Genomic DNA, 14,027 nt, shown 5'->3' on the forward strand with positions numbered 1-14,027 from the left:
AATCTACTAGCACAGCTTTCTGCAACTTCCATGTGACACTCCTCCCTGTATCCAAATCTTAACATAATTCCCCACCACACAGACCCCTGACATTTTCCAGTTCACTTGTTCTAGCCCATGAGATGACCATAAGTATGATATCAACATAGTTTGTAAAGTATTTTACAGTTGGGAGTGTGCCTTCTTGTACAGTAATCACGTGGAGAACCCTGAGACTTACCTGATGGACACCTGGGGCCTAGGCCATAGGCTGTGCAAATCAGACATTGGAAGGGAAGGCATTATGATGCAGTAGGCTTACCTACTTCTCTGGACATACCACATCACAGAGTGCCTGGTTTGTGTCCTGGCTATTCCACACCTCCAACTCAACTTCCTGCAAGTGGTTTTTTTTGTTTGTTTGTTTGTTTGTCTTAAAAAATACTTATTTATTTGTTTGAAAGGCAGAGCTACAGAGAAGCAGAGGCAGAGAGCGAGAGGCCTTCCACCTGCTGGTTCACTCCCTGAATGGCCATAATGGCCAGAGCTAAACAGATCCAAAATCAGGAGCCAGGAGCTACTTCCAGGTCTCCCATGAGGGTGCAGGGGCCAAAGGACTTGAACTATCTTCTACTGCTTTCTCAGGCCACAGCAGAGAGCTGGATTGGAAGTGGGCAGCCAGGACTGGAACCAGTGCCCATGGGATGCTGGCACTGCAGGTTGTGACTTTCCTATTACAGCACAGCACCAGCTCAAAAGTGTTCTCTTGAGTCAACAGATCATGGCTCAAAAACTTGGTTTCCTGCCATCTGAATGGGAAACCCACATAGAGTTCCTACCTCCTGGCTTTCATAGATATAACACTCGCTATTGTGGGCTTTTGCAGAGTGATCCAGCGGATGGAGGACCTTTTTCTCTGCCTTTCAAATAAACAAATCAGTAAAAAATTATCGGTATGTGATATGGAACAATGGGTCTCTACCACCACTGGTTAAAGCCAGAGTTGCTCCACTTCCAATCCAGTTCCCTACTAATGCACCTGGGAAAATACCTGAAGACAGTCCAACTACTTGGACAATTTCTATCCACCTGGGAAACCTGGATAGAGTTCCTGTTTTCTGGCTTTGGCCTGGTCCAGTCCTAGCCACTGACACCATTTGAAGAGTGAACCAGCAGAAGGTATTAGATAGAAAGATAGATCTGTCTCTCCCTGTCTCTCTATGAATCTGCCTTTCAAATGAACAAATAAATCAATAAATTTTAAAAAATATATTGGTGTGAGTTAAGCAATCTTGAAGGCAGCAGCCTCAATTAAAGCAGTAGACAACTAAAACAGGTGATTTGTGATTCCAGGTGCCACCAGCATATGGATGGCCTAGCAGAGGCCACCCCAAAATGCTTACAAAGAATTACAAATGAAATGGTTGAATTCTATATCTGCACAATTTTTCTCCATTTTGAGTGCAAGAGCCCAGAATCTTGGACCATCTTCCTGTTTTTTCTCAGAATATTAGCAAGGGGCTGGATCAAAATTGGGGCAGCCAGGACATTAACTGGTGCCATATAGGATGCCAGGGTCACAGGCAGTGGCTTCACCTGCTATGCCTCAACACAGGCTGCAAAACTGTTTTAATCTTATACATCTATTTGAGCACTGAACTGTGATTTATTTGTATTTTACAAACCAGCAAGCAGTAAAAGCATGAATTGTTCACATGTTAAGTAATGGAAAATAGATTCACACTAAATTTTGTAGCATATACGTAGCTGATACTAAGTGTGAAAAACTTGTATAATGCTCACATTTGGATACACAATCCATAGAGATTATTAGGGAAAAAGTGTAACCATGAACAAGGAAAAGTCTTCCAAAACAGTGTTTGTTCCAAATCAACTGTGGTTTCTGAAATGGGTCTCAAAATACAACTTTTAATATAAATGTGGCGAATTAAATAACCCTACTCAAAAATAAATAAATAAATCAGAGTTTGTGACATCTACAAATCATTTGATATTTGTCAATGCACTTCACCATAGCTCTAGATATCAAATATGACAAACTACATTTCACATTAATTGGAAAACAATAATTTTTTTAAAAAAATCATAGTAGACAAGACACACACCCTGGTATTTGATGTGAGCCTCCCAATCAGCAGCTTAAACTGATGCAGCACAATCCCTGCCCCACCGCTCCTGGTTTTGATTTAGCCCAGACTCAGTTGTGAGCCTTGGAGGATGAAAGCACTGTATCTGTTTGTGTCTCTGCCTAAAAGATATAAAAGAATAAATGAAAGAAATGTACTACTCCACTCATAAGCAGGATGCAGCTACAGAAGAGATGTTGACTCTAAGCCCCTCAACGTCCCTTAGGATTAAGAGAATGGGGTCTGAAGGGAGAATGTTGTAGGCAGGCATATAGAATAAAATTGATTAGGTGTGTGAGCTAAAAGACCACACTTTCACCATGCCCCTGTGTGACTTCATACCCCCACCTGGCCACACCTGTGTATCCACCGGCCAATCAGGTTAATTAACCTCTCCCCTTTGGAAGTGGAATAAAAGTCTGGGACATGGTGTCCTTCTCTCTCCTTTCCTTGGCCTTTTGCCAGTATGGGGCTTGCTGCGGCCCTGCACCTCCAGGGCTTGTGGACTTTGGGCCACCCACCCCATGCTTCCTGGCCTAGATGTTCCTCCATGTGGCTGGTTCCTAGTACTCAGCATGAATTCAGATCTGCTTCTCTCCTGTAGATATGGTTCTCACTCTCCTATGCATTTCTTTTTTTTTTTTTTTTTTTTGACAGGCAGAGTGGACAGTGAGAGAGAGAGACAGAGAGAAAGGTCTTCCTTTTGCCATTGGTTCACCCTCCAATGGCCGCCGTGGCCGGCGCGCTGCGGCCGGCGCACCGCGCTGATCCGATGGCAGGAGCCAGGAGCCAGGTGCTTTTCCTGGTCTCCCATGGGGTGCAGGGCCCAAGCACCTGGGCCATCCTCCACTGCACTCCCTGGCCACAGCAGAGAGCTGGCCTGGAAGAGGGGCAACCGGGACAGCATCCGGCACCCCAACCGGGACTAGAACCCGGTGTGCCAGCGCCGCTAGGCGGAGGATTAGCCTATTGAGCCGCAGCACCGGCCCTCTCCTATGCATTTCTTTCACTAAATAAAAGCTTAAAAATGTGAAAAAAAATTTGGCTGCCTTCTGCTCTTTTCCCTATTTCTAAACTTTGCAACACAAGCAACTGCAAATGTGCTGCATTAAAATAGATTTGCTTACTGTGGACATTGCAGGGAGGTTTGAGGGTAAGAAATGCCACTTGTGATAACGTCATTGCATACTGGAGTGCCTTGCTGGAGCCTGCTTGTCCTACCTGATCCATCTTCCTGCTAATGTTCATCCTGAGATGATGATTCAAGTACTTGAGTCCCCCCCAGAAACATGGTAGCTGCAAATGCAGTTTTTGGATGCTGGATTTAGCCTGTCCTAGCCACAGCTGCTGCAGGCCCCTGGGCAGTGAGCCAGCAGATGAGAAGGTCTTTCTGTCTCTGCCTTTCAAATAAATGAAAATAAATAAGACATTAAAGAAAAATGACAGCAAAAGAGAACAATTAAAATATCCTATTTTAATGAATTCTACTATATAAATTATCGTGTTCAATGTGGATTATCTAAATATACCAATTAAAAGAGATTGAAACAGCCAAAATAAAACCAAGACCAAACTATGTGTGATCTATAAGAAAACCATTTTAAATATAAAGACACAGATGATCTGATTCTGAGTTAATTAAAGAAAAAATTGGATGCCAGCATTATAGTACTGTATCAAGATTAACTTCCTACTTATGATGCTGGCATCCAGCAGAGTATCAAATATCAGCTGCTCTGTTTTCAATTGAGCTCCCTTCTAATGTCTAGGAAAGCAGTGATGATTGTCCTAGTACCTGGCTCCTGCCACCCATGTGGGAAACCCAAATGGAGCTCAGGTATTCTCCAGATGAAGAGTTAGGGTCCTGGCTTAGGCCCAGCCCAGCCCAATCCAGCCCATTGCAGCCATTTGCAGAGTGAACCAGAGGACGGAAGATCTCTTTCTCTGTCACTCTCCCATTCAAATAAATATTTAAGAATGAATAAATTTCACTTGCATATGAAATGTGAAAGATCTGCATTACAACATGGTGACTCCACCATCATCAAAAACAACTACATGATAGAATGCATATGGTGGTGAGGTTTATTTCACTTCTACACACATATTTATCACCACTAATGTGTTAAATTATTCCATTTTTTTCAAGTGAAAATATATAAGTACATTAAGAGTAGGATAAACACAAAGATAGCTTCAGTTCTGATTAGGATTTAGGTAAGAAAAATTTTAAGTGTTACACAATGAAACTGAAGGCAGTTTTCCAAAAGGATAGTACACTGTTTCCTTAGCATCAATCTGTGCAAAGTAAAATCCATACAACTGAATGGGCATTACAGATACATCAGTGGTAATCAGTACAAATAAATATAAAAGTGGAAATACCAAGTCACTGGAAACTGGTATTTAGTAATGAATAATCAGAGATGCCAGTTACTACTAGATGGAATAAGGAAATAAGGTCATCCCAGTGTTGACAAGTCACAAAATACACATCAATGAAAACTTAGTTAATCCCTCCACTCTATGAATACTTCATATTAAATATGAATTTATCCACAACCTGCAGCCTAACAATATTTTTCTCAGTTATTTAAAATATTTGCCATGCATTAGCACTGGTGGGGAATTAAAAAAAGTAACAGTCACAGACATCGAATAATAATCTAGAAGAAAGCAACGTTCCATAACTCCCGGAACCACTGACGTGAACTGCCTGAACGACAACCTAGAATAGAAACATCTGGGGAGGCTGGCACTGTGGCTCAATAGGCTAATCCTCCACCTTGCGGAACCGGCACACCAGGTTCTAGTCCCGGTCGGGGCGCCGGATTCTGTCCCGGTTGCCCCTCTTCCTGTCCACCTCTATGCTGTGGCCCAGGAAGGCAGTGGAGGATGGCCCAAGTGCTTGTGCTCTGTACCCCATGGGAGACCAGGAGAAGCACCTGGCTCCTGCCTTCGGATCAGTGCGGTGTGCCGGCTGCAGCATGCTGGCCTCAGTGGCCATTGGAGGGTGAACCAAGGGCAAAGGAAGACTTCTCTCTGTCTCTCTCTCTCACTATCCACTCTGCCTGTCAAAAAGAAAAAAAAAAAGAAAAAAAAATCTGGGGAAAAAACACTCAAGGCAAAAAAGGAAGACATCTTTTTAGTGTAAAATATCAATAGTATCAGCATCCTGAAAAGTTAAAAAACCAAGAGACAAACACAAGCAAAATTCTTCTTTGGAAGAAGCAGATCGTAAACTACAAAAAGAACCACAAAGAATTAGACCTGGTCACTTCTGAGGGCAGTGGGGGAAGAAATCAGGAAGACACCTGAACTGACAAATGCCCATTCATTCACTTGGGTAAGCATTCTGTGGGTGTTTATATTTTTATGTAAAGTCAGCAGAAAATAAGTGCTACCAAACAATAATGAGGCCCTTGCTTCTCGACAACTGGATTCACCAGAGAGGAAAGCATTTATTTCAAGAAGCCGGCATCTTGGGGAGAACGAGATCTCTTCATCTAAAACATGCTCTTTCCACCCAACAAGCCAGCAAGAGCTGTTTCTAAGAACATGGGTCGAGGGGCAGACACTGGTATATGGGGTAAAGGCACAACCAGCAGTACCACTGTCACATATGGGCACCAGCTGCTCTGCTTCTGATCCAACTCACTGTGAATGCAGCTGGGAAATCAGTGGAAGGTCACCCACATGCTTGGGCCCCTGCCACCCCCTTGGGAGACCTGGGAGATGCTTCTGACTCCTGGATTTGGTCTGGCCCAGCTCAGGTGATTGCAGCCATGTGGGGAATGAACTAGCTGATGGAAAATCTCTCTCCATCTCTTCCTCTCTCTCTCTGTATCTCTTCCTTTCAAATAAAATAAATAAATCTTTTTTTAAAAAATGGGTAGCTTCATATGGAGGTTAGAAATCAAAGGGATTCTATTTAGTTGACAATTTGGCAGCTGTTCAGGCTTTGCACTAATAAGTGCTCATCTGGGGATATCCAAGGCATCAACCAGGTGAAGATGTTTTGATGGGGATGAAGCTCCTTTCTTAGCTGGGTCAAAGCCTGCTATTCTGGGCTGGTGCTGTGGCACAGCAGGGTAAAGACCAGGCCTGTGGCACCAGCATCCCATATGAGATGCTCCTTTTCTGATCCAGCTCTCTTCTGTGGCCTGGGAAAGCAGTAGAAGATGGCCCAAGTCCTTGGGCCCCTGAACCCATGTGGGAGACCCAGAAGAGGCCCCTGGCTCCTGATCAGCTCAGATCTGGCCATTGCAGTCATTTGGGGAGTGAACAGTGGATGGAAAACCATGTAGGATCCCTGATCATTATAATAATCACTTACATAATATTAAGTCAAATTATGTATAAATATATTAAGTATATTGAATATGTAATTAATAGACATAGACATTTAAAATATATTAAAAATCTCAACTCTGAAAACTCAGTTTTCTAAACCCAAAGTCAGAGAATACATGAGATAATCTTGACAAAACACAAAATTTCTTTCCCTTCTGTAATAACCAAAAGGTAAACAAAATTCTTTTATGCTGTGTTTCTTCTAATGGGAAGCTCCTCCAGATTACTTAGAAGTTAAACCCAATGGAAAGGTACCCGAACTTAGACACTGGAGGCTGTGAGCATTCAACATTATAAAAGAATGAAAAAACATAGAAAAGATTACACCTGTTGCCAGTACTGTGGCTTAGCAAGTAAAGCCACCGCCTGCAATGCTGCGATCCCATATGGGGGTCAGTTCACGTCCACTTCTGATCCAGCTCTCTGCTATGGCCTGGGAAAGCAGCAGAAGATGGCCCAAGTCCTTAGGCCCCTGCATCCCTGTGGGAGACCCAAAAGAAGCTCCTGGCTGCAGCTCAGTGCAGCTTTGGCCATTGTGGTCATCTGGGGAGTGAACAATCAGATGGAAGACCTCTCTCTCTCTCTCTGCCTCTCTGTAACTCTGCATTTCAAATAAATAAATACAACAAAATTAAAGAAAATAATACACCTTAGAAACAAAAGCAGAAGGGCCGGCGCCGCGGCTCACTAGGCTAATCCTCTGCCTTGCGGTGCTGGCACACCAGGTTCTAGTCCCGGTCGGGGCGCTGGATTCTGTCCTGGTTGCCCCTCTTCCAGGCCAGCTCTCTGCTGTGGCCAGGGAGTGCAGTGGAGGATGTCCCAAGTGCTTGGACCCTGCACCCCATGGGAGACCAGGAGAAGCACCTGGCTCCTGCCATCGGATCAGCATGGTGCGCCGGCTGCAGAGTGCTGGCCATGGCGGCCATTGGAGGGTGAACCAATGGCAAAAAGGAAGACCTTTCTCTCTGTCTCTCTCTCTCACTGTCCACTCTGCCTGTCAAAAAAAAAAAAAAAAAGGCCGGCGCCGTGGCTCAATAGGCTAATCCTCCACCTTGCGGCGCCGGCACACCGGGTTCTAGTCCCAGTCGGGGCACTGGATTCTGTCCCGGTTGCCCCTCTTCCAGGCCAGCTCTCTGCTATGGCCAGGGAGTGCAGTGGAGGATGGCCCAGGTGCTTGGGCCCTGCACCCCATGGGAAACCAGGAAAAGCACCTGGATCCTGGCTCCTGCCATCGGATCAGCGCGGTGCGCCGGCTGCAGCGGCGGCCATTGGAGGGTGAACCAACGGCAAAGGAAGACCTTTCTCTCTCTGTCTCTCTCTCTCACTGTCCACTCTGCCTGTCAAAAAAAAAAAAAAAGGCAGAAAAAAAATCCCATAGAACAATTTAAATACATCTAGAAAAGTCAGGTGTAGGGGCCAGTGTTGTGGCGTGGAGTGTAAAAGCCACCACCTGTGACACAGGCATTCCACATGCACACTGATTCTAGTCCTGACTATTCCATTTCTGATACAGTTCCCTGCTAATGTGCCTAGAAAACCAATGAAAAATGAAAAAGTCCTTGGGCCCCTGACAGCGAGGTGGGAGAACCAGAAGAAGCTCCTGATTCCTGGCCGTTGTGGCTCAAGTTCAGCCATTGTGACCATTTGGGGTGTGAAGCAGTAGACCAAAGATCTCTGTCTCTCCCTCTCTCTGTAAACTCTGCCTTTCAAATAAAAAGAAAGCTTAAAAAATATTAGGTGTAGGGGTTGGTGCTGTGGCGTAGCGGGTCAAGCCACTGCCTGCAGTGCCAGCGTCTCATAAGGGCACTGGTTTGAGTCCCGGCTGCTCCACTTCCTATCCAGCTCTCTGCTATGGCCTGGGAAAGCATCAGAAGATGGCCCAAGTCCTTGGGTTCCTGCACTCACTTGGGAGACCTGGAAGAAGCTCCTGGCTCCTGGCTTCACATCAGCACAGCTCTGGCTGTTGCGACCATCTGGGGAGTGAACCAGCAGATGGAAGACCTGTCTCTCTCTCTGCCTCTTCTCTCTCTGTGTAACTCTGACTTTCAAATAAATAAAGCTTCTTAAAAAATTAGGTGTAAAGATCAAGTACTCTTATTATCCCTAGTCTCCTAAGATAAATATTTCTTTCAAGATTAATTTATTTCCAAGGTAGAGTTACACACAGAGAGAGAGAGAGAGAGAGAGATCTTCCATTGGCTAGTTCTTTAGCCAAATGGCCACTACAACCAGAACTGAGCCAGGCAGAAGCCACTACCAGGAGACTCATCCAGGTCTCCCACATGGGTGCAGGGTCCCAAGGACTTGCGCCATCCTCTCCTGCTTTCCCAGGTGCATTAGCTCGGAGATGAATCAGAAGTGGGCCATGAGGAATCAAACCAGTGCCCATATGGGTTGCTGCCATCACAGGCAGCATCTTAACCCGCTGTGCCACAATATCAGCTGTAAAGACAAGCATTTCTCATGACAGGCCATAACTAAACAATAAAGGAGGAGAAAACAGCTTATATGAGATGGCTAGTTGTTGGAAAGGAGTCAACCAAATGGAAACTGTAAGAAGCTGCAGTTGAGAAGATGGTTGAAAATGTTATTAGAGGGGCCAGGCACTGGAGCGTAGTAGGCTAATCCTAGGAAAGCAGAGCAAGATGTGCTTGAGAATGGGGGACCCACAAGAAGCTCCTGGCTCCTCTTGGATTGGCTCAACTCCAGCCATTGCGGTCATTTGGGGAGTGAACCGTGGATGGAAGACATTTCACTCTGCCTCTCCCTCTCCCTCTATCAAAATTTTAGGCACTGTGGTATAGAAGGTTAAGCCTCCTCCTCAGTGCCAGCATCTCATGTGGACTCCGGCTCAGTTGAGTCCCAGCTGCTCTACTTTTTTTTTTTTTTTTTTTGACAGGCAGAGTGGACAGTGAGAGAGAGAGAGACAGAGAGAAAGGTCTTCCTTTGCCGTTGGTTCACCCTCCAATGGCCGCCGTGGCCAGCGCGATGCGGCCGGCGCACCGCGCTGATCCGATGGCAGGAGCCAGGAGCCAGGTGCTTTTCCTGGTCTCCCATGGGGTGCAGGGCCCAAGCACCTGGGCCATCCTCCACTGCACTCCCTGGCCACAGCAGAGGGCTGGCCTGGAAGAGGGGCAACCGGGACAGAATCCGGCGCCCCGACCGGGACTAGAACCCGGTGTGCCGGCGCCGCTATGCGGAGGATTAGCCTAGTGAGCCGCGGCGCCGGCCCTGCTCTACTTCTGATCCAGCTCTTTGCTAATGCACCTGGGAAAAGCAGAGGAAGGTGGCCTAAGTACTTGAGTCCCTGCACCTGTGTGAGAGACTCAGCAGGTGCTCCTAGCTCCTGCTTACTGGCTCCTGCCTGACCCAACCCCCACCCATTGAGGCCATTTGGGTAGTGAGTCATTGGATGGAAAAGTTCTTTCTTTTCCTCTTTCTCACTTTGTATCTCTGCCTTTCAGATAAATAAATCTTTTTTAGAAAGTTATCATACTTTAAAATCAAATATTAAAAATCTCTAGCAAATATTTATCGTTAATATTTATATTTTCTAAAAAAACTTTACTGATTTAACACAGGGGACTAAATCCTAGTTTTATTTATTTGAAAGACAGAGTTACAGAAAAATAAAGCCAATGAGAAAGAGATTGTCTATCTGGTTCACTCCCCAATCATCTACAACAGCCAGAGCTGGGACAGGTTGAAGCCAGAAGCCAGGAAAGTCCATGTGGTTCTCCCACATCTGTGGCAGGGGTCACAGCACTTGGGCCACCTTCTGCTATCCCAGGCACATTAGCAGGGTGCTGGATTAGAAGTGGAGCAGTCTGGACTCAAAGAAGTACTCTTATGGGATGCAGGTATGATAGACTGCACTTAACCTATGATGCTGCCCCCACTTTGAAAATTCTTAATGTCAGGGCCAGTGTTGTGATGTATGGGTAAGGCCACCACCTGTGATGCTGGCATCCCATATGGGCACTGGTTCATATTGCAGCTGCTCTACCTCAGATCAAGCTCCCTGCTAATGGCCTGGAAAAGCAGAGGAAAATGGCACAAGTGTTTAGGCCCCTGCTACTGATGTAGGAGACCTGAATGGAGCTCCAGGCTCCTGCCTTCAGTCTGGCCCAGTGCTTGATTATTACAGACATCTGGGGATGAACCAGTAGATGGAAGATGTCTGTCTCTGTCTCTCTAACTCAGCCTTTCAAATACATAAATAAATCTTTCAAAAATTCTAGACTTTGGGATATTGACTTAGAATTATTTCTTATTGGGGCTGGTGCTGTGGCATAGTAGGTTAAGCCTCCACCCACAGTGCTGGAGTGCTGGCATCCCATAAGGACACTGGTTCAAGTCCTGGTTACTCCACTCCAATCCAGCTCCCTGCTAATGACCTAAGAAAGCAGAGAAGGTGGCCCAGAGTCCTTTAGCCCCTGCACCCATGTAAGAGAGTGGGAGGAGGCTCCTGGCTTCTGGCTTGAGATCTGCAAGGTCCAGCCATTGCAGCCCTCTGGGGAGTGAACCAGTGGATGGAGGACCTCTCTCTCTCTCTCTCTCTCCTTCTCCCTCTCTCTGTTATTCTGCTTTGCAAATATTTAAATAAATAAATCTTAAAAAATTATTTCTTATCCTTGGAAACTTACTGTTTAGTGAAAACTTAGCAAGTAATTTTGAACAGTTATATGTTAACAACTTATGAAAACATCTACCAGGCCAGTGCCACGGCTCACTAGGCTAATCCTCCACCGTGCGGTGCCAGCACACCAGGTTCTGGTCCCAGTCGGGGCATCAGATTCTGTCCCAGTTGCCCCTCTTCCAGGCCAGCTCTCTGCTGTGGCCAGGGAGTGCAGTGGAGGATGGCCCAAGTGCTTGGGCCATGCACCCCATGGGAGACCAGGAACAGCACCTGGCTCCTGCCCTCAGATCAGCATGGTGCACCGGCTGCAGTGCACCAGCCACAGCAGCCATTGGAGGGTGAACCAATGGCAAAAGAAGACCTTTCTCTCTCTCTCTCTCTCTCTCACTGTCCACTCTGCCTGTCAAAAAAAAAAAAAATTTACCAAAAGGCCCAATGCCTTCTATATATTTTAAGGCAAGAGTACATGTATTTAGAAAAATCTATCTTTTACATTTAGCAATTCAAAAAAAGTCATCCTACTGCAGAGTAGCCCTTGGTCTCTCTAGCTGTTACACTGCTTTATCTCTCTGCAGCCACTCTAAGTCAGAGATGCTCTTATCCCTGGGCAGGAAAACCTGAGGTCTAATTGCATAGGGTCCCCAACTCAGTAATCCATCCCGTGATCACCTTGAGGAGAGGATCTGGGTTGCACATGGCACAAGCATCATGAGCCATCGGGGTGGGATTCCCTTTGTACCCAGTCATCCTCCTCACCTTGCACAGCTCATACTGGGCATTCTCTTCAGTGTGTGTTCAGTTTGTATACAACCTCCTGCTCATGTCTGCCACCACGTGGCTTCTGCTGTGATGTAGTGAACAGCAAGATGGCCCTGTGGTGTCAAAGATCAGGCAGAAATGCTCACCTGTCGGCTTGATGCTGATGTTTGCTCCATCTCACACATATCCACGAATCCAGCAAGGCTTGCAGCATCAGCTTGAACCTTGCTGTGGATTCTGACCCAGCACTGCTACATTATCTTCTCTACCTCCTCTCCAGTCAGTGCATACTTGAGTCCATTTCTCAGGAAGGTGAGGAGAGGGAGACATCCCTTAGGTTGCAGGGACCTGATGATGCACAAGGTGCCACAGCAAAGACCACCAATTCATTTTTCAGCAATTACACTTACATTGCCTGAGAAACTAACATATTAGAAAGTATGGTTATTCTCTTAAGTCATGATCTTGCCACAGAACAACTTTAAATTGGACTTCATAGGAAGCAATGAACACTGCATCATCTTTTCATCTATTGTTTGTGCTTAGGTGAAAATTACGTTGTGATTTTAAATAACACAAAGCACAACCAACTTTTACACATACAACAGTACACACACATAATGCATAGCATACATTATGACACAGAAAAATATAGAAATCTCTGCAACTCTTTTTAAATCTTTTAATCAGGCCCTATGGCTCACCATGTGGGTAGTCAATTGCACAGGGATGAATGTTGGTAAGAAGAAAGAGCTTATTTCTGGAAGCTGGCATCTTGGGAGAGCCAGAGAGGAAGGTCCTCCACCAGCTGGACCACCCCCAAAATGGCCACAATGGCTGAGGCTGGGCTAACCCAAAGCCAGGAGCCAGGGCCTTCCCCATATCTCCCACATGGGTACTGGGTCCCAAGCCCCCCTGGGCATCTCCCACCACATTCCCAGGCCACAAAGCAGAGAGCTAGATCAGAAGAGGACCAACAGGGACATGACACAGTGACCACATGGGATGTCAGCACTACAGGTGGAGGTCCAGCTCTATATGCCACAGCACAGCCACGAGAGAGCTCTTGATATAAAATGTTCTATCTCTGTTAAAGGGTTAATTTTTTAAGATTTATTTGTTTATTTGAAAGTCAGAGTTGGAAGAAGAGGTAGAGAGAGAGAGAGAGGTCTTCCATCCAAAGGTTCACTCCCCAATGGGCTGTGATGGCCAGAGCTGTGTCAATCCGAGGCCAGGAGCCTGAGATCATTCTGGGTCTCCCACTTGGGAGCAGGAGCCCAAGGACTTGGGCCATCTTCTACTGCTGTCCCAGACCATAACTGCTTAAGGGTTTCTTAAAGGACAAGGGTAGCTTCAGGGGAGGTAAATAAAACAATGAGTCACCTTAATTGACAATATGTAAATGCCCAAGCTTTTTTCTGATGAGGCCTCTTAACCAGGGGGCTCAGCATCAGTTGGGTGAAGGCTTCTTTGTTAGCTGGGGCAAATGTCCACCATTATACAAATGCTACTATTCACCAGAGTAATTCAGGCAATATACAATATCAGTAATTGGTTTTTGTTATATAAAATGTGAAAAGGAAAAGAGAAGGAGGATGGCTTTAGTATGGTTAAAATTCCTTTTTAAAAGCTCCAATCAACTGAATATAATTACTTCCTGCTGTTAGTAACCTCAATTAACCCTATTGTTCCTGAAAAATTTACTTGAGCATTTAACTCAGAAAGCAACTTCAGTCCCAGTGATGGTACTGGACACTAACATACATAAAGATAATTATATCCTCATTTCAGATTCAGTAAGCACTCTGTTGGAAAAACATCTTTTATTGCTTTATTAACTCTTGTTCCTCACAGTCAATTTTATCAGAGGCCTTTGTGGAAATTTACAATAGATTTTTAAAAAAAAATTTTTTTAATTTATTTGACAGATAGTCGGTGAGAGAGACAGAAAGGTCTTCCTTCCATTGGTTCACTCCCCAAATGGCCACTACAGCGGGCGCTGTGCCAATCTGAATGAAGCCAGGAGCCAGGTGCTTCTTGTTTCCCATGTGGGTGCAGGGCCCAAGCACTTGGGACATCCTCCACTGCCTTCCTGGTCCACAGCAAAGTTGGACTGGAACAGGAGCAATCGGGACTAGAACTCGGCACCC

At 45.7% G+C, this 14,027-nt stretch overlaps 1 protein-coding gene and 1 non-coding gene across 2 annotated transcripts in view; one reads left to right on the top strand and one right to left on the bottom strand.

The window, feature by feature from the left end:
- Window positions 1–14,027, top strand: part of LOC127489541 (uncharacterized) — a 511,334-nt gene that overhangs the window by 343,200 nt on the left and 154,107 nt on the right. The gene's annotated exons all lie outside the window — the stretch shown is intronic.
- The window catches only part of LOC149122895 (uncharacterized), a 178,714-nt gene that overhangs the window by 161,622 nt on the left and 3,065 nt on the right, over window positions 1–14,027 (bottom strand). The window contains 1 exon segment of the mRNA XM_089312504.1: window positions 12,024–12,225. The gene's annotated coding sequence lies outside the window, so the exon portion shown is untranslated.

Source organism: Oryctolagus cuniculus, chromosome 13, assembly GCF_051225735.1.
Source record: "Oryctolagus cuniculus isolate XC-2025 breed Fujian yellow rabbit chromosome 13, ASM5122573v1, whole genome shotgun sequence".
NCBI classification, from domain to species: Eukaryota; Metazoa; Chordata; class Mammalia; order Lagomorpha; family Leporidae; genus Oryctolagus; species Oryctolagus cuniculus.